This window comes from Sceloporus undulatus, chromosome 3, assembly GCF_019175285.1.
Source record: "Sceloporus undulatus isolate JIND9_A2432 ecotype Alabama chromosome 3, SceUnd_v1.1, whole genome shotgun sequence".
Classification (NCBI taxonomy): Eukaryota; Metazoa; Chordata; class Lepidosauria; order Squamata; family Phrynosomatidae; genus Sceloporus; species Sceloporus undulatus.
Window position 1 is genome coordinate 35,063,983 of NC_056524.1, and position 27,879 is coordinate 35,091,861.

The 27,879-nt window shown below is 41.0% G+C and overlaps 1 protein-coding gene and 1 pseudogene across 3 annotated transcripts in view; both read right to left on the reverse strand.

The window, feature by feature from the left end:
- Positions 1-27,879, reverse strand: part of LOC121925367 (stAR-related lipid transfer protein 13-like) — a 1,219,986-nt gene that overhangs the window by 606,250 nt on the left and 585,857 nt on the right. The gene's annotated exons all lie outside the window — the stretch shown is intronic.
- On the reverse strand, positions 1,108-1,313 carry LOC121927417 (annotated as a pseudogene).

Sequence of the window (27,879 nt, forward strand, 5' to 3'; positions counted from 1 at the left end):
GGAGCAAATCACCCTAACAAAAGAAATAGCCTCCAGGATGAATGGTAGCTTTTCTTACACAAAATATGCAAATAGTGGCTATCGAGAGTCAGATGAAGGATTCTTCTCTCCCTCTCATTTCGAAATGACTAACCATCAATATTCTTACTCATTGATCGAGAATTACTCAGAATTTCTCCTCTCTACCATGTTATAGAAATGTTCGAAATTGGCATTTTTCTCCTAATTTTCGAATTTTGGAGAATATTCTTTACATCCCTACAAAGAGGTACCTTTTGTCATGGCCAGCCAAGAGCAGGTCTTGGAGGATGAGGAGGAGGATGGGGCTCCTCCAGAGCAAGAGGTAATTGAGGCTACACCAGGTGTTATCCTGTTCTGCCAGAATCCAGCCCTGATCTCCCAGCCCCAGAGGAGGAAGCTCAGCCAGGTCCTAGTGCTGATGGGATTCCTCTGGTGGCACAACAGCCTAGTGGTGACTCTGGGGAGGAACCAGGCCTGGAGGTTCCCTCCTTTAAACATTGCAGGGCTGAGAGTGCAATGCCAGAGTTTATTGTATGATCCTTTGGTGTGACTGCTGCCTGCACTGGCTCCTTGTTGCCTTGATCTCGGAATGGACTGGACTCTTGCTACCTTCTGGCTGACCTGACCCTGGACTGGACTGATTACTGTGACCTCTGTTATCCTGACTTTGGCTTGGCTTTCGGTTTGCTTGTTCTCTTTCTCCCTGCAAGGTTTGTGGACTACTGCTAGCCTCATAGTCTTCCTTATCGGCGTGTGTCTATGTGTGCTGGCTGCAGTCCAGGACACCTTTTCCCATTAACCTCCTGATCTAAAAGAGGCTTCTCCTGGGCCTAAAAGAGGCCAAAGGGAGGCGTGATGAAATTTCTTCACACTGTTATAAATAAATAATAAAATATTTTTTTTATTTCTATCCCACTTTTTGCCAAGCAATCAAAGCAGCATACAACAAGTTAAAATACAACCATATATAACAGTACACCCCTTAAAACAAGATTAAACAGTATAAGATTAAAAACCAACCAATCCAAAAAGAAAAAATAATCATGGGCAGAGTTCACTAGATGGGAAGTCCTATTCGTGGCCGAGTATGTTATTCCGGGAAGGCCTGCCAGAAGAGATCCATCTTAATGGCTTTTTAAAAGCTCTCTAGATTGTTAATTTGACGGATCTCGTCCGGCAGGCCATTCCATTATATAGTCCTCAAATAGAGGACGTATCAGATATTAAACTGATAAAAACAGATTATACATTTAGAGAATGCTTGATTTTAGCCAAAAGGCTGTTGAGGCAAGGGTGGACACATTTGGTAGTGTGGTAAACATCTGGCCAAATTGGCATGGTAATTTTTTCTAAAATAGAATTTATGAAATGACTGGGCAGAATCAGAAGGGACTCACCTAAATAAATGTGCTATATGATGATGATACTGTAGCAGTTTGAATACTTGACTAGAACTTGGCTGACCAGACTTCAAGTCCTTGCTCATGGAATTTTATTTGAGATAGTCATACTCTTCTCTCAGACTCAGAGGAAAGCAATGCTGAACTTCCTGAGAATATGGAGATTGTGAAGTCGAAGGCTTTCATGGCTGGCATCCATATTTTTGTGGGTTTTTTGGGCTATGTGGCCATGTTCTATAAGAGTTTATTCCTGATGTTTCACCAGCATCTGTGACGTCAGGAATAAACTTTTATAGAACATGGCCACATAGCCTGAAAAACCCACAAAAACCTATAATATGGAAATTATCACACAGGACTTGATGTGACTATCTCCAACGAGATAGATGCGCATTTAACCCTCAGTGACAGATCTTACCACACTTTCCTGTGGTTAGGCCGTATACAGCCTGTATGCAACCCAGGCTTATCCTGTAGCTTTTCAAGACTGCAGTAATATCTGCACAATTTATTATTATTATTATTATTATTATTATTATTATTATTATTGTTATTGTTATTATTAAATTTTATTTATATAGCACTGTAGATTTACACAGTGCTCTACATACAATAAAAAATCAATAAAAATGAAACCTGCCAATGGCGTACATTCTACAGGATAATAATAAAATACATATAAAACAATACCAGTAGATAATAATACAAGACAGCATTAGATAAAATAAGCAAGCAACAAATTAAACACATCAAATATCCCATATCAAGCAAATATCAAATAACAGTCAGATAACAATCACACAATGCCTGGGAATGCTTCCCTGAATAGTATAGTCTTCAACTCTGTTTTGAAACTGGTTAAAGAACTGAAGACCCATGCTCATGGGGGAAGGGGGTTCCAGGAGTGAGGGGCAGCAAGTGAGAAGGGATGAATCCACGATGGGACAATGGAAATCCTAGGCTGGGACAGCAGACCTTGACTGCCAGAATGGAGGGTAAGAGTGGGGATGTGAGGAGAAAGAAGTTCAGATAAATAAGGAGGGGCCAGCCCATGCAGGGCTTTAAAAGTCAACACCAAAAGCTTATACTGAATACAGAAGGGGAAAGGGAGCCAGTGAAGGGATGATGATAAAAGTGAAACATGGTCAAAGCAGTGAGCGGATGTAATAATGTGTGCAGCTGAATGGTGGACGGAAATTAAAGGACGGAAATTAAAGGACGGAAATAAGATAGAGGAAGCCCTGCCAGAAGGAGGTTACAATAATCTAGTGGCATGTCTATCTTGTCAGGGATAGTCACATCCAAGTCCTGTGCAATAATATCCATATTCCGAGGAAGTTTAGCATTGCCTTCCTCTGAGTCATGTCCAGGTCCCGTGCGATAATCTTCTATATCTTGCTAAGAATGATAGAGTTGCCACAAGTCAGAATTTACTTGATGGCACATAATAACAATATTGGGCCTCAATCCCTCAACCTTTTAAATCGGATCATGAATCGGTTTGAACGATGTAGTGAGAACCATGCTCCACTATCAAATCGATCCATCCTCGGTTTCTGGTTTATTAAAGAAAGCCACTGAAGTGAATACATATCGTATACACATGTATTTAGCAGAAATGATGAAAAATTCATCTAACAGATTCTGATGCTTCAAGGTTTGTTTGTTTTCATCAACATGCAAGAACGCTATTGTTTCATAAGGCATGCCTGAGGAGACCACTGGGAACAATAAGGTTAAATATAGTTGCAAGTTTAACAGAAAGCACTTTGACAAATCTCATGTAAAAATAGTACTAGATCAAGAGCTGTTCACTGAATACTGTCAGTTATATAATAGTGACAAAGACAAGGAAAAAATGCCTAGTTTTCCAATCAAGAATGAGTTAACTAGAAATAGAAGTCCTGGAAAGCTTTATTTCTCAGCATTACATTTGGGTGTTCCACTTGTGCAGTTGTCTGGCTATCTAAAGAAAGAATATTCAGGTCATGAGAGGAAAAAACAAGAGTTGCAGCCCCACCACATTTGCAAGGTCGCATATTCTCCATCCCTGGTTTAGAAGCAGCATGAAGTTGGCTTGGGGATGGAGCCGGGGCATATGGCGTGCAGCCGCTATGCCCCCAGTCCACCCCGACACCAGCCCTTTTGGCTAGTCTATACAGCCCTGTAGTTAAATTCTTCAGCCTTTTAAACAGAAGCTGACACAGATGGTGGGTACTCCCCAGTCCCCCCATCCTTCTTTGGGTATCAGCATTACTGCCGGTAAAGTCTCCGACATCACACAGGCTTTTGTGGGGAGCAAAATGTGCCAAACAACTCCTGGGCAACAGCAGTAGTAGGGGGTGACGCTTGCAGATGATCTTTCAGATACAATCATAGTATTGTAACTAACTGTAAAGGAGCTAGTAGTGCACTAAAGAAGGCAACGGTAAACAACTCTGGAACTCTTTTACCTTGAAAATATATGCATAATGTGTATAGTAGGAACATGGAATGTGAGAAGCATGAGTCAGAGAAAGAGGGAAATCATGAAGAAAGAAATTGAATACATTGCCATAGCTGTACTTCATGTGAGTGATCTAAAGTCCATTGACAGGGCCCCAGATCTGCCTTCTGTCTTGTAGCATCTGTATGTATCTTATTTTTTCTTATGACAATCCAAGTATTTCCCTTTAAGGAGGCTTTCATTAACCTCTGAAACACATGGAAAGCTGCTGTGATTATACAAATGTCATGCCAGATATTTTGTATGCATCATCCTACTGATCTTTTTATGTCTATCTTGTTTGGTTCTCTGTGGATCTTTTGGCTGTTCTCTGCATATCAAGAGATCTCTGGTGCTTTTTTTCTCTAAGATACTGACATGTACATCTGCTCTCTTCATAAAAAAAATACACAAACACACAAATAAAGAAGCCACAAACAGTACCTGGTGGCATATATGCTACAATCCCAAACTGAGAGTGTGCATTCCACTAATACAGTTTCAAGTTGCCTTCTGGTCAGATACACATTTCCTATGAATATGGAATTTCCTAAGAGTTCAGCTAGCATTTGTAAAGATAAATGGGTTAGAGTCAGGGGTTACCTGTGATGCAACAGCCAAAAAAGCCAATGTAATTCTAGGCTGCATCAACAGGAGAATAGTGTCCAGATTGAGGGAGGTAATATTATCACTCTATTATACTTTCCTCAGACCTCACTTGGAATGCTGGGCCTATTTCTGAGTACCATAGTTCAAGACGGATATTGGGAATCATAGAGTCATGAAATTATAGAGCTGGAAGAGACCACAAGGGTCATCCAGTCCAACCCCATGCCATACAGGAAATCACAATCAAAGCACCCCCAACAGCTGGCCATCCAGCCTCTGTTTAAAGCCTTCCAAAGAAGGAGACTCCACCACTCTCCAAAGGAGTGTGTACCACTGTTGAACTGCCAGGACGTTCCCCCTAATGTTGAGATGGAATCACTTTTCCTGTGGTATAAATCTACTGTTCCTGATCCTATTCTCTGGAGCAGCAGAAAACACGCTTGCTCTATCTGCAATATGACACCCCTTCAAAACATTACACAGGGCTATCATATCACTAAACATACCCAGCTCCCTAAGTCACTATAGGACATGGTTTCCGGACCCTACACCATTTGGTCACCCTCTTCTGGACATGCTCCAGCTTCTCAACATCATTTCCGAACTGTGGTGTCCAGAACTGGACACAGTATTCCAGGTGAGGCCTGAACAAAGCAGAATAGAGTGTTACTATTGCCTCCCTTGATTTAGACACTATACCTCTATTGATGCAGCCTAGAATCACTTTGGCCTTTTTAGCTGCCACAAGAAGTTAGAACTTGTTCAAAGGATTGCCAAGATGATCAAAAGTCTAGAAACCAATGACCAAGGCAGCTGGGTATGCTTTGTTTGGAGAAGAGAAGAGAAGAGAAGAGAAGAGAGGTGACATGGTAGCTATCTTTAAATATCTGAAGCAATGTCATGTAGAAGACGGAACAAAACTGTTTTATGCTGCTTTAGAATGTGATGAAGAAATGGAAACAAACTACAAGAAAAGAGATTTTGCCTAAACATTAGGATGAACTTCTTGACTGTAGGAGATATTTGAGTTTGAGGCAGACTGCCTTGGAGGGTGATGGACCTCTTTTGGAGGTCTTTAAGTACAGACTGGATGGGTATTTTTCAGGAGTGATTCAATTGTTTATTCCTGCATTGCAGAGGGTTGGAATAGATTGTCCCTGTAGTCCCATCTAATCATATGATTCTGTGATTTTCAAAGAGCAGGGCTTACATAGGAATGAATAGCAACAGCAATAGCATTTACATTTTTGTCCTGCTTATCAGTGAATTCAGCGCTCTCTAAATGGTTTACAATCTGTAAGTCAATTGCCCCCAATAAACTAGGTACTAATTTTGCCAACCTACAAAAGGATGGAAGGCTGAGTCAACCTTGGAGCCCTCGGATCAAATTCACAACATTGTGGCTACAGTACTGGGATTTAACCCCTGCACCACCATGGCTCCCTTGAGGAAGGGTTGAGGAAGTCTGTTCTCAGTATCCTATTTACACACACATAAATTGGGCTCCAGTATATGGTTACCAGTCATGCAGGTAGGGCATATTTTAAATTATATTTTAGAGGATTTGTGGGAAGTATATAGATCACGGTCCAATGGTAAGCCACTGGGAAATTTCCACTGAACTACAGTGGTACCCCGGGTTACGAATTTAATTCGTTCCGCGGCGCCGTTCGTAACCTGAAAGATTTCGCAACCCGAAAAAAGGCTTTCCGCTAGCGCTGGAAAGCCGCGGCTTTAAAATTTCGTGCCAAAAAGCGCCGAAACACACCAAAAAAAATTTTGTAACCCGAAAAAAACATCGTAACCCGGAACAGTTTTTTCCTATCTATTTTTTTCGTATCCCGGAAATTTCGTAAGGCGATCAATTCGTATCCCGGGGTACCACTGTACTTTGTGCTTGCACATTGCTCAAAATCTTGCAAAGAAAGTTGGAACTGAGCATACCCAATTGCCTAGTCACTCATATTTTTCCAATTTAGTGTTCATACTAAGAGACGCGTGCTTTATTTTATGCCTTAACTGTTCAGTAATCCCAAATGCTACAAATGTGAAACACATCAATGGGCTGTGATGATTCCAGAGAGGAAAACAGACTGTGCAGCACTTCTCAGATATATCCTATGTTGCACATATACATATTTCAAATGAAGTGATTCCTGTACTTTCTCTTACACAGAACAGCATGATGGTTAATTTTGTCTAGGAAAAATCTGCTGCCCCTGTGTGATGTTTTAGCTGCTGTTTGAAAGTGTTAATCCATTCCTCTATAATACAGGTGATTAACGTGTGTTCTTTCAGATCTTGCTCAGCTACAACTCCCAGCAACCCTAGCCAGCATAGCCAATGGTGAGGAATGCTGGGAGTTGCAGTACCACAACATTTGGGAGAGCCAAATAACCACCCCACTCCTGAATATATTAGACTTTAGGGGAATTCCACACTTGAAAGATTTTATCCCTATGTGCCATGCAATTATTATTATTATTATTATTATTATTATTATTATTATTATTATGTTTATGTTTATGTTTATGTTTATGTTTATTTATATTCCACCCTTTCCCCAAAACTGGGACTCAGAGCAGCTTATAAAATTAGAAACACTACAATTAAAACACAGAAAAGTGTTACATTAAAACAGAATTAAATTAGTACAATACTAAAACAGATTACTTACAAAATAAAATATAGTTAAAAAGATAAAGGTGTTTCAAATACTTTTAAAAGAATACAATATCCATCCCATTCTTTAAAAACCTTTTGATTTAAAAGCCTGTCTGAAGAGGAAGGTATTTGCCTGCTGGTAGAAGGCCAATAAGGAGGGGGGCCATTCTGGCTTCCCTGGGAAGAGCATTCCAGAGTCTAGGGGCAGCTGCAGAAAAGGCACTCTCTTGTGTCTCCACCATCCGTGTTTGTGATGGAGGTGGAATAGAGAAAAGGTCCTCTCCTAAAGATCTCAGAGCCCAGGATGGCTCATACAAGGAGACATACCTGAGAAACTAAGCGTAGATTTATATTGGGATGAAGTAGAAAGCCCCAGCAAGCTTTAAGCAAATTTAACCTACAACTTCTGCAATAACTACTCTGCAACCTTCATTAATGAACCTGACATTTCTCAAGGTTGAATAAATGTTGTACGTGATTCTTTCAGTGGCAGTTTATAAGCCAGGCAAGAGGTGGAGGGGGCCGAGCCTCACCCAAAATGGAGGGGAGCAATCAATCTATGAGTTGTCTATGGATCTTCTCATGATAATATGTCAATATCCAGTGGCCATCCATTCATGAACATCCTGTTCTGGACATACTAATATTTTACCAATCAGCACTTGCTGGCTTTGTTGTTGTTGTTGATCTTTTAAACCTTCTTTAGTGCTCAGCTTTCATACTTTCTTTGTCTATTACCTTGCTGTTGTTATTGTGCACCTTCAAGTTGTTTCTGACTTATGGTGATCCTATAATGTGGTTTTCTTGGCAAGATTTGTTCAAAGGGAGTCCTTTCTCTGAGGCTGAGGGTGTGTGATGTGCCCAAGGTCACCCAGTGGGTTTCCATGGCCAAGTGAGGATTTGAATCTTCAGAGTCATAGTCTAACATGCAAACCACTACAGCACAATACTCTAGCACCTTGTTATTTGTCTGTATGTTTTTGTTTGGTGTTTTTTGTTTTTGTTTTGTTTTTTGTTTGTTTGTTTGTTTTGCTATGTTGTCTCTTCATTCCACAGGACTTCCCTTCCTTCTACTTTCTACTGTTCCTTATATTACTTCTACTGTCTCAGTGGAAGCCCTGGAATATTATCATTTTAAGTGGTCTTTTAATCATTCCTTAATTTCCTGCCCCTACTGAAGTTGTATGCTGGTAACTTGCCTTTGTGATTATCCCCCCCCCCCCCTTACTTTGCCATGCATGATACCTGAGGGCAACATTGCAGGGCAAGTTGATCATGATGTTCTTGCTCTGTCTGTTTCAGCTGATATGATTATCATGCTTGGTGGATTAGTTGCTGTTTCCTTTCAAGTTCTGATAAATGGCTGGAGGTTGTCGCAGGGTTTCATTTGCATCCCCTTGATGTTTCCACATTGACTCTCAGACCAATGCATCCAGTGCTTTAAATCAATTATGACTTTCCCCACTTCTGGCAGTTTATATTGCTGCTGTCATGAAGGATGATAAGTAAGCAAGGTTCCTCTAAGTCATTCCTTCTCACCGGTTCAGTTCTGCACTTCACACTGGCACAAGGCTCTTTCATGGTTCGTTTCCTGCTGCTGGGAACAAGACTGTGCACTTTTATTCTTCCAAGGTCAATTTGATAGTGAATGCCTTTAATCCAAGACTGCTGCATCAGATTCCTGATTTTCTAGCAGAACTGTACAAAGCAAACTGTGTTGCTTCTCATTTGTGTACAAATCAGCATTCCCTGCCAGATCATCATAAGGAGACCAAAAGATCATCCAGCTTCTCAAGCAGGAGAGATGTCACAAAATTTTAGCTAACCTTCCTAGAGTCTCAATTAGCCTCTTATGTTCTGATTGACTGGGGCACACCTCTCTCACCTACTGCCATCCTCACTTTCTCTGCTATCCGGCTGCCTCTCAGTCAAGACTCCACTGAGCAGTTGCCTGACCTTTTTTGATCTTTCAGTTCCTGTCTCCATTTACTGGCTGCCCTTCCCTGTACTCTTTCTCTGCACTCTAGGCTGCCTCTCGGATGATTGCTGATCTCTGTTTCACTTGCTGAGCACAGAGATGCTCTTTAGAACTGATAAATGGGAGCCAGTGAGAAGCCATTACATCTGCTCATTTCCAGCTTTGTTGCTTTGTACTAACCTAAACTGCAGGGAGCATTGCCTTTTTCAGCGTCCCATTTCAAACACTTTCCCCTTTTACAGATATAACTGTCTTAACATTTTAATATGGTGTTCCTATATTAGTCCACAATTATAATGTTAATTCAGATTAAAATGCTCCCATGTGACCATGTGGCCAGATTCAATCTGTGTGCCAGATTCTCTGTCTCTGTACACATTGTTCTGAGTCAGAGCATAAAAGATTCAGTTCAGCTAGGTTTAGTTAGTAAAAACAGACTTGACTGCTAAATTCTTTAGGGACAATACTCCATTACTTTCATTTGCTCAGGAAATCTATTACTGCTAAATTAGCCATTTTTTGAATCTGGGGTTTTGGATTATTTTGCTTTTGAGCATCCATTATTTGGAGGAGCATTTGAAGAGGGGAAGTCCTTGTACAACATACAATAGAGATATTCCTGGGAGCCATGCAGGAGTCTTTTGGACTACAACTCTGAGAATATGGTGGCTGGGGTACTGGGTAGTTACAGTCAAAACAAAAAAAAAGCAAGAGATCCAAACTCTAAATTCAAGATTTGTGGTTGAATGTTTACTCCCTGTATGTATATCTCATCTCTTCAGACTTAATGGTTTCATCTCAGGGCTGTGAGGTGGATCTAGTGCATTCAACACCTCTTTACACAGTGTGTGAATCAGAAGGGAAGCAACCTAGGAAGAAAAGGAAGGATACATGCAAGGACTTTAGTTCTAGGCCTAAAGCACTGGTTTTAGACCTACGTTTCCGGCTGTAGAGACTCCACATTTGACTGTAACACAGGTCCTGCAGGTGACATCTCCTTCCTGCCATTTTGATAATCACAGTGGCTATTATTCTCCACTTGGAAAAAGTACAGCAGGATACAAGTACCTGCAATTTTCCCTGGCAGTAATAATTGTAGTTTCACAATAGATTTAGAACTAAGGATATGAGCTGAATAAAGAAAGGGTTGAATAATTTCTTTCCCTCCCATCCATGTGGCCAAATCACATGCTTGAAAATTCCATACTCTCCAACTGTTCCAGTTTGTCAATGACCATCGTGATCAATCTTCTGTCAATCCACTTTTTTGGGCTACTCATAAAATGTCCCAGTTTCTTTCTCCTCCTCCCACTTTCTCCTTTTGTCCTTAGCTTAGTACCATTGGCACATAATGAGTTCAAAGATAATCTTGTTTCTCTTCTCTGGACCTGGTCCAGCTTGTCAATATCCTTCTTGAGCTGTAATGCCAAGAACTGGACACAGTATTTCAGATGAGGTCTGACTAAAGCAGACACTATAGTCCTGCTGATGCAACCCAGAATTGCATTGGCTTTTTCTGCTGCCACATCACGCTGTTGACCCATATTTAGCTTGTAGTCTACAAAAACTCCAAGGTCCTTTTCGCATACAGTCCAGGTGTCACCCATCCTATATTTGGGTTTTGTTTTTTTGTTTTTTCTGCCTAGACATAGTACAAGTATTGACTTCAACTCCTTTGAAATTCAATTTGTTAGTTTTGGCCCAGTTTTCCAATCTGTCCATGTGATTTTGAATTCTGATCCTGTCTTCTGGGGTATTAACTACTCCCCATAATTTGGTATCATCTGCAAATCTGATAAGCATGTTTTCTATTCTATCATCTAAGTCATTTGTAAAGATATAAAGCAATACTGGGCAAAGGAGAGAACCCTGAGGGACCCTACTAGTCACTTCTCTCCAGGATGAAGAACAATCATTGGTGAGTACTCTCTAGGTTTGGTCTGTCAGCCAATTACAAATCCACCAAACCACAACGCAACTTGCCTGCAAGAATATCATGGGGGATCCTGACAAAGGCCTTACTGAATTCAAGATATATTATAAACTTGGTAGACATTACTCCCCTGTCTACCAAGTTTATAATTCAATCAAACAAAGTGATATTTGGTGTTTTTAAGAAACCCATGCTGGCTGTTAGTAATCACAGTATTCTTTTCCAACAGACTATTTGAATATGTGTTCTAGAACCTTTCCTGAAAAAAGAGCAGGAAATAAATAAATAAATAAAATTAATATCAAGCTGCTCAAGTCCTCTTCCCTTTTTGAAGATGGACATTTGTCCTTTTCAAATCTTCTGGTACTTCTCCTATTCTCCAGAAATTCTCAAAGATTGTTGACAGTCACTCTGAGATTACATCTGCAAGTTCCTTTAGTACTCTGGGATACCAGTCATCTTGTCCTGGAGACCTGAATTCATTTAGAGTAGCTTGGTATTCCTTCACCTGTTCTGGGCTACAGTCCCCTTACTGCATAAATTATTCCATTTTCACCAGTTAATAGCACTATTTTCTTTTGGAGAGATGATTCAGACAAAGAAGGGAGTCAACAATTCAGCTTTCTCTCTGTCCCCTGCTAACAGTTCACCATCTTCTCTAAGCAGTGGCCCTCCATTTCCTTGTTCTTTCCATTGTTCTGAACATGACCAGAAAAACTCTTTTTATTGTTCTTATCACACTAGCAAGCCCAAGCTTATTCTAAGCTTTAATTTTTCTAACATTCATCCTACAAGTATTGACTATTCATTTGTATTCCTCTTTGTTGGTTTCCTGCTTCATCCATTTCTTATACATGTCTCCTGTAAACCTCAGTTGCACAATATTGCCATTCAACATGCAAAGTGAGAAATGTGACACAATCCTGATGTAAGATCTCAGTTCCGATTATTAGGTTTTCAATGCTAGTGATCCACCATGTTTCAGAATCCCTGAATATCCCAATCCCAAATTCTGCACTGGACAAAAAAATAATAATAACAAAAAATGGATTTTAAAATATGTATTTTGAAGGGTCATACATTTAGAAGCAAGTTATTTTGTGAGAACATAGAACAACCAATTTCACAATGCATTTAAATATGAAATTGAAAGGATTTTAAAAATGCAGATGCCTGTGGAACTAGGACAGAATGGACTTAAGAATGAATATATGAAAAACTGACATGGACTGGAAATAGGTTTATTACCCCATCCCATAACTACATAAAAACCATAAAACAAGTAATCAGGTATTTCAAAGTCCCATCAATTAGTAAATGCTCCTTAAAAATAGGTGCCTTTAAAATCATCATTACATTTTGAAGACAGTCCTTCCTAAAGATGGAGGGGGGCATAATGAAAGGTAAACAAGAGAACAAAAGAAAAACTGAATGGCTGTATTAATGCAAAATGAATGAGAAGTGGAAGCAGAAGAAATTCCTATTCAATTATGAATGATGTTGGTGGTGGGTGGTGGGTGGTGCATATATTTTGTCTCTGAACAGTTTGAAAGTGAAGCATCATTGCTTAAATAGTGGCAATAACAAATTACATTAATAAACACTAGCTTCAATGTCTGTCTGCAATCTTGGATTAGCTTTACAGCCAGCTCCATAAACTGGAATGAGTTAAACAATGCAAAACAGATGTGGCTTGGCTTTCAATGGTGCAAGGAAGAGATGCTTACAAAGGAAAGATTTGCAATCACCACCAGCAACAGAACAACCCCATACTACTATTCTTTAGTAGGAATGTGGGATACATTGAGAGTAGGGTGCCTCACCCCTACATGCCAAATATTGGATATCAGTTTAGTCAGCCAGGCACAAATTACTTACCAGCATTGCTATTTTAGTTATGGCATCTGTGGTACATTAATAAAATAGTGGTGCCAGCCTGAACCGGTCATACATGCTTTTATTTTAAGCAGAATACTAAGGGTGTGTGTGTGTGCGTGCCTATGTGTGTTAGATAAGCAGAGATAGTCACAGAGCCAGAGCACCATGAATCAGCTATGGAAACACACTGGGTGATTTTGGGCAAGTCACATTCTTTCAGACTCAGAAGAAGGCAAAGGCACTCCCCCAAACAATTCTTGCCAAGAAACCCCCATGATAGGGTCACCTTAGGGTCACCATAACTCAGAAATGGCTTGGAGACACAGAATAACAACATAGGTGGTCAACTTTGATGGGTCAAGGAGGTAGTTTTGCCTCCGGGAGACCAGCCACAGGCCTCACCTCCTTTTACAACTTCTTGTGCAAAATATTTCATCATATCCTGTGGACTCCTGAATTGGTATAAGTTGGACTAAATGACCCTAACTCTACAAACTGCTCACTAGGGGTGGACTCACCTTCTTTGGGGGGTTTTAAGCAAAGGCTGGATGGCCATCTGTTGGGAATGCTTTGGCTGTGTCTTCCTGCATGGCAGGGGGTTGGACTGGGTGGCCCTTGAGGTCTCTTCCAACTCTATGATTCCATGACTTCCTATTGCCTTCTCCCACTGCTCTTTCTCATTTTGCCTGAGAGGGACCTTCCTCCCGAGCTACCCTCCCCAGCTACCTCCTTCTGAATTGGCCATGGGTGTGCATGGCTGCTGCCGCTGCCTCCTCTTCCCCATCTTATCTGGCTAAGAAGGATCTCTTTCTCCTAGAGTGGGCAAGGCCTGTGTGCAAAAAGAAAAAGAAGTGAGAAGACTGCATATGGCAGTTTGTCCCATGAAATGTAGATGTGGTGCTTTGCTTCCTGGCTCATGTGACAGGATAACTTGCGCTTACTGAGGTGTATGCTTCACTAAATCAAATGACATTTACTCCTAAGTAATTGTGCATAAGGATTGCAGCACAAAGTCAACCTTTGGGATTTAAATAGATGTCAAATCTTCATGTTGCATCCTATTTTACTGCAGTGAAATTCTCAAGAATTTCATCATTCATCTGTACCTCTGTAACAATCAGTTGACTGCAAAGGCACAGCGGGCTCCAAAGTCAGGGAAACCTTTTCAATAAATCAGGCTTCAAGTCTTGATCTTCTTCTGGGTAAAAATAGCAAAATAATAGAAGTCTGTCCTAGCATGACAACGTACCAAAAAAAAAAAAAAAAAGGAAGAAGAAGAAGAAGTAGTGATGAAGATTTGTAATAATCTGAAAGAAATTTCATACATCATTGAAGACAAGGAAAAGTGAAAATAAAATAGATTAGGGTTATATATCTTTTTAATAATGTCAGCCAGTTCCAGTCTGTAGTCTGATCACATCATGGATGGGGCCAGATTTAACACTTCACTTCACTGAATAACAATTTCCAGGCTCAAAGAAATCCTTGTAAAAGCTGATAGTAAGCCTTAATGCTTAGTATCAACAAAAAAGCAAACTGACAAAATAATACATCTTGATCAAACCCATGCTGAGCTCTTGAATATTGTTAGTCCTGTGATGACCACCCTCATTGCTGACCATGTGATAAGTGGCTATCTTTTGAGTAAGAGCAGTAGACAAATTCTTACAGAGTAAAAATATACAGCCAAACACTAAAGTCAGAATCATCCAAGCCATTGTATTTCCCATTATCATGTATGGATGTGAGAGCTGGACCGTGACAAAAGCTGACAGAAAGAAAATCAACTCATTTGAGATGTGGAGAAGAGTGCTGAGGATACTGTGGATGGCCAAAAAGACTAACAGTTGGGTCTAGAACAAATCAAGCCTGAGCTCTCCCTAGAGTCCAAGCTGACTAAATTGGGGCTGTCATACTTTGGCCACTCATGAGAAGGCACAACTCATTAGAAAAAACAATAATGCTAGGGAAGGTAGAGGCAGTAGAAACTGAGGAAGACCACATGTCAGATGGATAGTTTAAATCGGGGAGACTATGGGCCTGAGAAGGGAAGTAAAGGACAAGGGCTCTTGGAGATGTCTTATTCATAGGGTCACCATAAGTTGAGGTTGACTTGAAGGCAGCTAACAACAACAACAACAACACATAGTAAAAAGAAGCTGGTTCAAGAGGAAAAGGAAATGTGCTTATAGTGGTGCTCCGTTGTGCCTCCTACTTACACATAATTAACTAGTTGGGATGGGATGTTTGTGAGAATTGACATTCATGCATTCATCTGAATGTACCTACCATTGGATGTAGTGTGATGTTCATGGACAACATCTGTATTCAGATGTGTATCTAAATGCAAATGTCATCTATCCAGACTGCAATATTTTCCAGTTGTTAGGAAGGATCGAATCAGGGGGATTTCATTAGCTCAAATATTATAAGAGGCGTGTCCTAACAACGCACGCAGCAGGGTTGGGTCCCTATGTGTATACCAGAGGTCATCTAGTCCACCCCCCAGAAAGAAAGAGACTCAAAATGCCAATGAGTTGCAATAAAAATATAAAACGTTTATTAAAGTCACACAACAAAGGGGATCACACACGCGCGCACACACACACACACATTCAATGCTAAAACAAGGGAGGGGTGAGTTCGGGAGTAAAGGAGAAAGGATAGAGGCACTGTTGGGATATTTACCTTAGGAGTCTTCTCCAAAGCGACGGATGTGAGGGATGGTGAATGGTGAGACACGGCCGCGAGAATGGGAAAAGAAAGCGGCAGCCGCGGTGACTAGGAACTGAGTTCTGGCGGGCAAAGCTAACAAGAGGCCCGGTGACAGTGAGCTTGGCTTGGCTCAAGTGATTTCAGCAGAGCAAAATGCTCAGGGACTGCAAGCTTGGAGCAGGATGCTCTACAAGCAAGGAACTCAGGCTTGAAACTGAATCTACAAGCCCACTGGAGAGTTGGAAGAGGGGTCCTTTTATACCTCTAAACATAACCTCAGGCTATGGCAGCCTGGCGAACAAAGGCTTGATGACTTTATCTTTGTCTAAGCCGAAACTTACACAATGGATACACAAAGAAGAGGTCTGGCACTTTTCAGGAGGGAAAAAATATCTCAATGGCTTAATCACTGGCTCTCAAAAGGAGGAAGCTCTGCTATTGTCTTCCTGCTATGGACAGCCTGCGAAACTAGTCTGGCAACTCCCAAAACTGCTTGCTGAAAGGTTTAAATTCTACCTTTTTCCTTGACCATGCCTAGCAAGGAGTTGCTGGCTACGTGGTCAGCTCGCTTTTAGGGTAATGGCGGCTAGTGATGGGGTCAGTCAGGGGTCATAGATTCAGAATGCATGGCACCCAAAATTTATATAAAACCAAACTTGATAACACAGTTCAGATGCATTTCTCTGTGTAGTGCCCAGCTATACAAAACTAGAGCTGTATCAGTGCAAACTTCTTGCTGTGAAGCAATGAAATGGCCATAATTGCAAGGTATACATGAAATGTATATTTTCAGTTGTTTGCACAATGGTGATGCATCCCTTTGTGCACAGAAAGAGTTAATGAAGGGCTTTGATGGGCTTCAAGGGTGCTTTGTGTAAACTTGTCTATTTGTTAACTGATGGGGATATCCCTGCTTGCAGCAGCACACTGCTAAGTACATTTATTTATTAAATTTATATTTCAAAGATAATAGCACACAAGATGGCTGATAGTAGGAGTGTAGTGTCAGGAACAGGCAGCAGATTAGGGCTTTTTTTAATTGTTGGGTGCCATCAAGTCATTTCTGAATTACGACAACTCCAAGGTGACCCTGACTGCATTTGCACTTCAGAAACAAACCAGTTTGACATCACTTTAACTGCCATGGCTCAGTGTTGTGGAGTTCTGGGAACTGTAGCTTGTGGCAGCAAAGCTCTCTGACAGAAAAGGCTGAATCTCTCACAAAGCTACAGTTCCCAGAATTCCACAGAATTGACCCATGGCAGTTAAAGTGGTGTCCAATTGGATTATTTCTGCAGTGTGGATGCCCCCTCTACCATGGGGTTTTCTTGGCAAAATTTCTTCACATTTGCCTTCCTCTAGGGTTGAGAGATTGCCCAAAGTGGGTTTCTATGGAAAAGCAGGGATTGAACCCCTAATCCCATGGATCCTAGTCCAGCACGCAAACAACTATGCCATGCTGGCTCCAAAATTAGAGAACTGTCCACCAAGGTAGGCCCAATTAGGTAATTTCTTGTATAAGAAAGTTTACTATCTAAATATCCTCCTGTGCAGCCAGCCACAATGACATATACATGCCACCAACTCTTAATTGAAACAAAGACCTTGGATTCTTTGGCTCTGGCAGTACAGAAAAACAAAGTGTACGCAATTTATCAGAGACAAAAGTCCTGTCTGCACTGGTCAGGCTACTCTGGGGGCAGCCATGAATGTTTTAGCCACAGAGGTACCCTGAATTTAGCCCTCTGGTCTGATTCAGGCAGCTGTTAGCACAGGCATTCTGCTCTGCCACCTGGTGAAGCTGCCACCCAGTATGACTGCTGCCATAGTGAGTCAGAAGAAGGCATCTATCCTCAATCACCTGGCTGGGCACCTGTTTCTGATCTCAGAGTGAAGTTACGCATCAAGGATATTGATTTCCAGACTCATATAAGCCAACTAACTTTACATCCTGTTAGGGAATCCAGTAGACCTGGCAAATATGCGAAATATTTTGAGAATTTGAATGTCCCGAAATTCAGAAGAGCTTTCATGTCAGCAAGGTTTAACATCTTACCATCAGCAGTCCTGGAGGGCAGATTTAAAAAGATCCCTTGTGAACACAGATAATGTCCTTGTGGCTCGGAGGAAATCGAAAATATTAATCATGTTCTCTTTGGCTGTTGTTTGTATACAGAAATACATGCTTTATATATAACACCAATTGTGTTGCAGTTTCCAGGCAGACAAGAGAAATTTTATACAAATTTTCTACTTGCAGATCAGAAGGACGGTATAACACAAGCAGTTGCACAATTCTTTGCAGCTGCCACTGCAAACCGTAAACAGTTTGTTAAACAGATGTAATATGTTATAATATAATCTCAAAATCTGTATAGATGGCTTGATTTAACGGTAAAATTTGTAAATGAGGAGGCATGGCCATATTTTACCATACCATCAAACTAATCTAGTTGGGGACTAAAGTTTAATGAAGTTACCCCAATCAGTTGCATCTGATTAATGGCATTTTGTAGTTTAACTCTTGCTTGGATAGGGGACATGATTGTGATTTTGAACTAATATGTCTTGAATGTGGTGCTCTATTACACAATATGGTAGAATTGTTTGCGAGGTGATGGCAGCCTACTCATTGTTGTGTGTTTGCCTGATCATGCAGTCCTATCCTTGCTTTTTATCCTTACTTTTTATAGACTGTCATTTGTTTATACTCTCCAATCTGCCTGTACATGAACCTATGTTGTGTTTTAAATTGGAATTCTGTAATTGTGCTGGCCAAATGGCCGTAATAAAGTTACCTGTGCCAACAGCATTTGTTGGCATTAAAGCTGGATGCCCATGTGAACAGCAACCTGGCATCAGGAAAAAGGCTCCAGATCTTCTGGTAAGATCCAGAGTTTTTTTATTGGCAAGTTTTTAAAATCAGGTTAATGGTATTATATCCTGGGTTTGGTGCTGAATGGTCCAGATGTCATTTGGACTGTTCACGTCAGACTCAGGGATTGAGCCCTGCATTGTCCGGTCTCCCCACCAAGGCAATGGGGGGAGACATGTTTATTTGGTACATGCATACAGGGCCACAGATACTTTGATCAAACTGATTTAAAATAAAATAATAAATTTAATTTAACATAAACCTTATTCTTACTCTGTGGTAAAATTATAGGACAAAACAGTCCAATATAAACTTAGAAGTCTTTTAACACAAAACATTTTTAAAATAATTTTTTTTGAATGCCATTATTATTTCTTAGTTAAGAGATAAGCTCACAGTTTTGAAGTATATTTTATAGAGGGAAACTTTCTAATACAGGCTTTGTCTTGCCTTCAGATATCCTTCATTTAGCCCATCTGCAAATGGGTGACCCATTGGCTGACTTCCAATCTTGTGTACCATCTTCAAGGGCAAACTGGCCTTACTACTGTGGGTTCACACTGCTACAAAATTCTATTGTGACATCCATTAACCAAAGTCTTCCTGAACGAGAGTTTTTGTTCGGCATAGATGGCAACCTTTAACTCTCCAGACAGCTTTTCCTTGCTTGTGGCACTCCAAGACATACAAGGAAGATAAATCACGTTTATGTTCTTCTGATAGGTTTCCCATAGGCAACTGACTGACCTCAGTGCAAACAGAAACTTAAGACTAAAGAGGCCTTTAGTCAGATCCCGGTATTGCTTTTATATGTTGTTATTATTGTTTGTTTGTTTTCCACAAATAGAACAAATCAACAATATGCTGCAGGACTCACCTTTGATACATGTACAGCTGTGTGGAAAAATTCGTTCTCAACTTTGTCATGTGCTGACGCCATACTAGCATGCAGTGTTTCATCAGAGAAGAGCAAATTTAGTCATCTTTGAAAGTAACATATTTGAATGAGTTTCAAAGAGACAGTTTATCTGCAGGTTTGCAGAAAAATCATGGTGCATTAGACTTTACTAATGTCATAGGTTATTACCACATGAGTCCCACTTTCACAGCAACTGCATCAGTTTAAAAAAAAAAAGCAAATGTCACGTTCAGAGCAGCCATCACTGCACATCTTCTCAATTGTGCAACTGGGGCTGCTGGTCCCACTGCAGTCTCTTCCTGATTCCCCCTTAACCCCACCTCCCTGCCATATGTCCTACTCAGACTGGCATTATTCTTATTTTCACTTTTTTCACACTATTCTAGAACTCTGCAAGTTAATTTTTTTTTAAAGGAAATCAGGCTGCTTCAGAACAGAGGGACAATACAGAGAGAGGAGGAGACTGTGAATGGTGATGTGATGTTTTGCACCTGGGGACTTGTGTGATGAAACACAATGACAGTACACAGTGTTGGAGACTGGCCAGAAAGATATTGATTGTATCACATTACCAACAACCCTGTCCACATTCTTGGATTGTGTCAACTAAAAAGTATCTAATATCATATGTGTCTGCGCATAGGGCTTTTTCTGTTTCGGCCTCGCGGACTTGGAACTCTCTCCCTGACGAGCTCCGCTCGGCCCCCTCCCTCGAATCTTTTAAGAAAAATCTCAAGACTTACCTCTTCCGCCAAGCTTTTCCCCACATGTCCTAATCACTATTCTTCTCCTGTGTATTGTGTGTATTGTATTGATTGAATTGTCTGATTGTTTTTTAACTGGTTTTAATGATTGAATGATGCATTTTAATTGATGTATTGTACTGTTTAATATGGGGGACTTTTGCTAATGTAACTTGTATTTTATTATTCTGTAAACCGCCGTGATCGAAGGAACGGCGGTATATAAATAAAGACTCATTCTTTCATTCATTCATCATCAATAGACAAGCAGCAGCCAAAGTGTCATCCACTGAGTCTGTAACACCTATAGCTGTACTTAGACACTTCACACATGGTAACACCAGAGGCATCACTAGGGAGACAAATGTTGACAACACAACTTGGTCAAATGACTTGGAAGCATCTTCCAAAAGTCCCCCACCAAAATGGTTATTTCACATTATTGCTCTCAAAAGCAAGTTTTCCAGACTCTGGTCCAATGCTGGTTACATGCATCTATTCATAATTTGACTTCTGCAGCTGGCTTCCCCATAAAGCAAATTCTCTAACCAACTACATATTAGAGAAATTCTTTGGCTAGAATCCTCAGATCACTGTCTAATAAGATTACTCATATGGCCTCTAGTTCAAAATTGCCAATTACCTCACCCACATTAATTGTCCACGGCTGGAAGAGAAACCATATAAAGAGTAACAGTGTTTTATACTGTCAAGGCTTAACAAATAAAGGCCAGAGTTGATGAGCAGGTGGTAGCTGCTCTTATTTGCTAATGTGATTGTCTTTTTCACATATAAAGTAAAAGCAGGGGTCTATTTTTAACTTCCAAAAGGATATGTGGATGAACAGGATTAAACCTTTCTCCTTACCAGAGTTTGTTGCTATAAACCCTGAACCCAAATACAGTGGCATCACACGTACGTGTGTGTGTGTGTGTCTGTCTGTCTGTCTGTCTGTCTGTAGACCACACCATGTGACATCTGGTTGGGCTCTCCTCCTTCTTTGGTGCAGGAGGAGTGAATGTGCACCCTTCCTGGCTGCTCAATTGCTGGGCTACCTCCCTGAGGAGGAAGTCTGGCAACAGAGCAGCAGGATGGGCAAACGTACACCCCTGGCTAACACCTTCTACACTACATGACACCCTATCTAGCAATGCCTGTGCCCCAATTCAGTTTATGTCCAGCGTTGTTGTTGTTGTTGTTGTTGTTGTTGTTGTGTGCATTTAATACTTTTCCAACTTATGGTGACCCTAAAGAGAATCTATAATGGGTTTTTCTTGGCAAGATTTGTTCAGAGGAGGCTTACCATTGCCTTCCTCTGAGGCTGAAAGAGTGTGACTTGATGAAGGTTACTCAGTGGGTTTCCATGGCTGAGTGAGGAATCAAATCCTAGTCCCCAGAGTCATAGTCCAAAACTCAAACCATTACACCATGCTGGCTGTTTTATGTCCAGTATCAGAACCAATATGAGAAGACAGTGGTCAGATAAGGGACCACAGGAGAGAAACCAGGAGATGGGGATGGGAAGAATTGGGTGCTATATTACAGAGAAATAAGGCAGGAGGTGGGGAAGAAGAAAATTCAGTTTATGGCCTTCCCATGGGCAGCTGGCTGGGTGTTGTGTCTGGACTAGTTAGACCTTTGGTCTGCTTCAGAATGGCTCTTCATGAGCTCTTGTGTTGCCATGTCCACTCACTTTTCACTGCTAAAATGTGAAATCTGATACTGCCATATCTTGTGCACATGTCTCTAATGTGTACATTTATTTAATGTATGGAATTTCTTCCCATTCTTGAGGAATATTTGGCCTTCCATATTTTACACGCATCACTTTATTTTTTGGGAAATGTCCTGTAAATCTCTCAACATCTAAACAATGCAGGGGAAGCACACATTTTCTCATAGTCTGTCCCAGGAGATGTGAAAAGGCTGAATTCATTGATCTCCTCAAGCCCAACCAAAGCTCTTTCTCTTTCTAAGCAGAAGTGTTCTTTTCTTCCTGGCATGTGTAACGAAGCCTTGTTATTTGCTTATTACTTTTCTTACAGTTCCACTTTAGGCTACCTGACTATTCTTGGTATAAAATGGTGCAATACATGTTTTGCACGTAATACAGGAGTGGGAGGAAATGAAGGTACTCAGGCCATTATTGTATCTGTCCCAGTGCTGATGCCAACTGTCCTCTCATTTTTTATTTTTTTTTTACCATTCCTCCCTCCAAATAATTCAGAAGCTGGTTTCTAGTTCAGTTTCTGGGGAAATAAATGCTCTTCCTGGGTTTAAACCACCCTGGGAGGGGGATATAGTAAAATTACTTCCCACATGCCCTATAGAATGAGTAAAAAAACCCGGAACTTTTATATTAATTCTAATAATGTGGTACAGCAGATTAGTGTTGTGAGGTGTAGCTTCCAGGGTCCCACAAACAGCTAGTGCAGCCCCTCAACTTCTAGTAATTGCCCATACTGGTGTAGAATGTTCCATATTCAATCCCTAGCATTTCCAAGTACGCATTTCTATCTAAAACACTGCCAGATCGTGTGGTTAATATGAAACTAGATAGATTAATAGTCTCCTTCAGTACAAAGAAGGTTTCTATGTTTCCTGGGTAATCTAGCAGCAGTGCGTTTATGAATCTCAACTAGGGTTGACAGTTTTCCAGGCCCCAGTACAGGACAGTTTTCTCTGGTGCCCTGTCAGCCCAGCCACAAGGGAAGTCTTCTTCTACACACTCTGGTTACTTACCCTGTGGAGGCAGTTCCAGAGGCCAACCCTCCACCACAACAGGGTGCCAAGGTGTACACTGATCTAAAAGTCTTCTTTGCCTACTACTTGCTATGGACAAGGAACAAGTGTTTGCTTGCCTCACCAAGCCAGCCAACACGGCTCTCACCTGTTTTCAAATCCCCCAGAAAAATCAAATTGCCTTTTTCTGACAAGTGAATGCTATCTGTAGACCTCCCTTCACCAAAATCTAATCTCAGGATGAGGAAGAAAATGGCCCAGCCCCCAGCCAAAGCATTTCTGATTCCCCTATTCGCTTGTCTGTGAGCCATATCAAGTAATCTGGGGTTCCCCTCACCCACCCTACATTGGTGAGGGAGCATGGTTGATTAGATGATGGACACTCCAAGCCCTTTAAAGCCCTTCATGGCCGAGGTCCAGTCTACCTGCAGGATTACCTTCTTCCATGCGATCCAACCCACACACTTAAATCCTCTGGGAAAAATGTACTGCAACCAATAAGGACTAGGATGGCTGCAGTTACCCAGAGGGCCTTTTCATCTGCTGCTCCCAAAATGTAGAATGGCCTGGTGGAAGAGATTCAACACATTATCAATCTTGATGACTTTTAAAAGGTTATCAAGACGGATCTTTTCCAACAGGCCTTCCCTGAATAATTCACCAGGTCACCCCACTGATGTGGACCATTTTACTGATTACTTCCTTCTGATCACCTTAGATGTCCTTTGGTCATTTCAACTGACTGTTTTAATGATCTTATTTTTACTAATGTTAGGTTAGAATTATTATGTTGTGTAAGGAAGGAGGGAATAATGGGGCTTATTTTATATTGTATGAATTTTATTATTGTTGTAAGCTGCCTCGATCCTATTGGAGAGGTGGGATAGAAATAAATTATTATTATTATTATTATTATTATTATTATTATTATTATTACTACTACTACTATGTGTCCATGATAAAAAGAAGAGCCACACTAGGGACAATAGGCTTAAATACCCTTCTCAGTTGCCCCATATGACATGGCACAGCTTGGCTAATGAGCCAAGCTGATATTTCTGCCTGGCTTCTCTTCAAGGAGGCCAACAAAGAAGGTCTCCCCCCACCTTAGCAGCTTCGCTGCACAGCCCAATACTTTCATATTTCCCAAAAGTATCTGGGGAAGGTGGTGGTCCATAAAGTTTCAATCTAGGGTTTCAATCAATTTTCTCCAGCCTGGTACAATGGCCATGGGGCAAGATGGAAGGTTGAGTCCAGAACATTAGTGGGGATGGTTGGAGATGGATCTCTACACATTTATTTTCACACAGGCTACTGTAATGCAGTAGACAGATGAATTCAACCCCTAGATCACCTATCGATTGACACAGGCTGCAGTGCCAAGCAAGGAGAGAAGGAAAGAATCAATGGCAGAGCTGACAGGTTAGAGTTTTTAAGCAATATTGAACAGTGCCCCCCCACACACACACACACACACATCACATACAGGAATATTTCTTCACTGCCACCCGTGCTGCTCGTTTTTCTCCCTTAATGATGAGGCCAGTATGCGCCTACAGCCTATGAGTGCACACGAGGTGGGAGGTTGCTTAAAATAGGTCCTCAAATGCATGAAAGCAATTCAGTTGCTCAGAGCCCTTTGGAGATAAAAAAAAGTTACATTTTTAAAGGGTAATGTTTCAGAAAATGACAGCTGAAAAAATAGCTGCAACAGCCATGAATTACACACTATATGAGAAAAACAACATGAGCCTTTTCAAAAATGCTTAAGATAGCAACTTCAGTTACAGCAGAAAGCAGCCTGAGGCCTGTGACTAGGAAAGAGGGGGCCCCTTAAGCTGGCTGAGGGCAGCAACAGCAAAGAGCTACCAAAGATGCAAGAAAAAATTAAAATGGCCTTTACAAGGTATCCAATTCCCTTCTGATCCTTAATTCTTTAAGGTTCAATTGAACATGAAAAGTAAAGGACAAGCAGGAGCACACCTGGGGAACTAAGTAACTTGAAGATGCTTTTTTATTTTTTTGAAGAATATTTCATGAATAAGATAAAATTACCAGTATTGCTGTAGGCATGGAGAGTTCTGGCTGGTAATGGTGTGAAGTCTATTTCTGAATTTTAAGCAGACTCATGTCCACTGGGGTTTACCTCCAGAAGAGACTATCAAAACTAAATAAAGGAAAAGGAAAAAGTGGGCAAAGAAAGGCTTTCTCTGCACCCTTGCTGAAAATATTTTTTCACAATGTTCTTACAGAATGTAGTGTTGCCCTGCTAGAGGCACATTATCTATTATGCAAGGGTTCACAGCTGTTTGAAGCCCATTGGCGCATTAGTAACATGCTTGACTATTTATACTGAAATCATGTTGGCTAGGGAAAAAATGAGTTCAGATTGTGAGATATTCCCTCCTTATTGTAAAAGCATCACTGAGATTTCTTTAGCACCTTCTTTTAGACTTTAATTTGGGATAGAATGAATTCTATCCTGAATCCTGAAATCTAATTTTAAAATTATAGCGATTACATGAAGTTGGCTAAGTTTAATTTCTTTACTTCATAAAATGTATAAGTCCACTTCAAAGGGGGAAAGAACCTTACCAAGGTTGGTTTAAGCAACAATTCAGTTGTGGCTGGCAGCTTCCATGTCAGTGGGACAGTTAATCTGGTCTGGATTTCAGTGTGAACTCTAAAAGAAACATAGAATCATAGAGTTGGAAGAGATTGCGCGGGCCATCCAGTCCAACCCCGTGCCATGCAGGAAATCCAAATCAAAGCATCCCCAGCAGATGGCCATCTAGCCTCTGCTTAAAGACCGCCAAGAAGGAGACTCCACTACACGTCGAGGGAGGTGTGTTTTCACTGTTTGACAGCCCTTACTGTCAGGAAGTACTTCCTAATATTGAAGTGGAATCTCTTTTGCTGTAGCTTTCATCCATTGTTCCAGGTCCTGTTCTCTGGAGCAGCAGAAAACAAGCTTGCTCCCTCCTCAATATGACATCCTTTCAAATATTTAAACATGGCTATCATATCACCTCTTAACCTTCTCTTCTCCAGGCTAAACATCCCCAGCTCCCTGAGTTGTTCCTCACAGGACAAGGTTTCCAGACCTTTCACCATTTTAGTCACCCTCCTCTGGACACACTCCAGTTTCTCAGTGTCCTTTTTGAATTGTGGTGCCCAGAACTGGATACATTATTCCAGGTGGGGCCTGACCAGAGCAGAATACAGTGGCACTATTACTTCTCTTGATCTAGACACTATACTTTTATTGATGTAGCCTAAAATTGCATTGGCCTTTTTAGCTGCTGCATCGCACTGTTGACTCATGTTCAACTTGTGGTCTACTTGGATTCCCAGAACCCTTTCACATGTAGTTTCATTCAGCCAGGTGTCCCCCATCCTATATCTGTGCATTTCATTTATCTGCCCTAAGTGCAGTACCTTACATTTCTCTGTGTTGAATTTCATTTTGTTACCTTTGGCCCAGTTTTCTAGTCTATTCAGGTCATTTTGAAATTTGATCCTGTCCTCTGGGGTATTAGCTATTCCTCCTAATTTGGTGTCATCTGCAAATTTGATAAGTATGCTCCCAATTCTGTCATCCAGGTCATTGATAAAGATGTTGAATAACACTGGCCCCAGGACAGAGCCCTGTGGGATCCCACTGGTCACTTCTCTCCAGGATGAAAAGGTGTCATTTTGAGCACCCTTTGACTTCGGGCGGTCAACCAATTATAAATCCATGTAACAGTTACTTTGTCTAGCCCACCTTTTACAAGCTTGTTTGCAAGAATGTCATGGGAAACCTTGTCAAAGGCCTTACTGAAATCAAGATATACTATATCCACAGCATTCCCTTCATCTACCAAGCTGGTAATTTTATCAAAGAAAGAAATCAGATTTGTCTGGCATGACTTCTTTCTCTGAAACCCATATTGACTTTTTGTGATTATGGCATTGCTTTCTAGATGTTCACAGACTCTCTGTTTAATGATCTACTCTAGAATCTTTCCTGGTATAGATGTCAGACTAACTGGACGATAATTGTTGGGGTCCTCTTTTTTTTCCCTTTTTGAAGATGGGGAAAACGTTTGCCCTCCTCCATTTGCCAGCTCTTTTACTACCCTTGGATGTAGTTCATCTGGTCCTGGAGACTTAAATTCATTTAGATGAACAAGATATTCCTGTACTATCTCTTTACTTATTCTGTGCTGAAATTCCCCTATTCTGTCCTCTGTTCCATTATCTTCAGGTTGAGCACCCTTGTCCTTTTCTGAGAACACTGAGGCAAGGAAAGAGTAATTTAGAAAATGGCCAAATGCTAACAGGACAGAGAAAAGGCAGAATTACTCAACACCTTCTTTGCCTCAGTGTTCTTGGAAAAGGAAAAGGGTGCTCAACCTGAGGGGAATTTCAGCACAGAATTAGTAAAGAGGTAGTACAGGAATATTTTGTTAATGTAAATGAATTTAAGTCTCCAGGACTAGATGAACTACATCCAAGGGTATTAAAAGAACTGACAAATGTAATATCGGAGCCATTGGCATTAATCTTTGAGAAGAGAGCTGGAGGGGGTTGTCTGAGGTTAACTAATGCTCCTGGAGAAAGCACAAGTATTAGTTGACCACGACTCGCTGATGTGAACAACTGGCTTCGCAGATGGTGCCGCCGAGAAGGATTTGGATTCTTCAATCATGGGCTGCGGTTCCATGATGAGGGACTTCTTGCAACAGACGGGTTGCATCTCACGCCAGTTGGAAGAAATGTTTTTGCCAACAGTCTCAAGAACTTGATCAGGAGAGCTTTAAACTGAGTTCCGAGGGGAAGGGAGACAATATTAAGGAAGGCGAAAGGGATGGCGAAAATAGTCAAACTGACATAGAGGAGACAAGGCAAACAGTGCAAGGACCCAACAGTGGG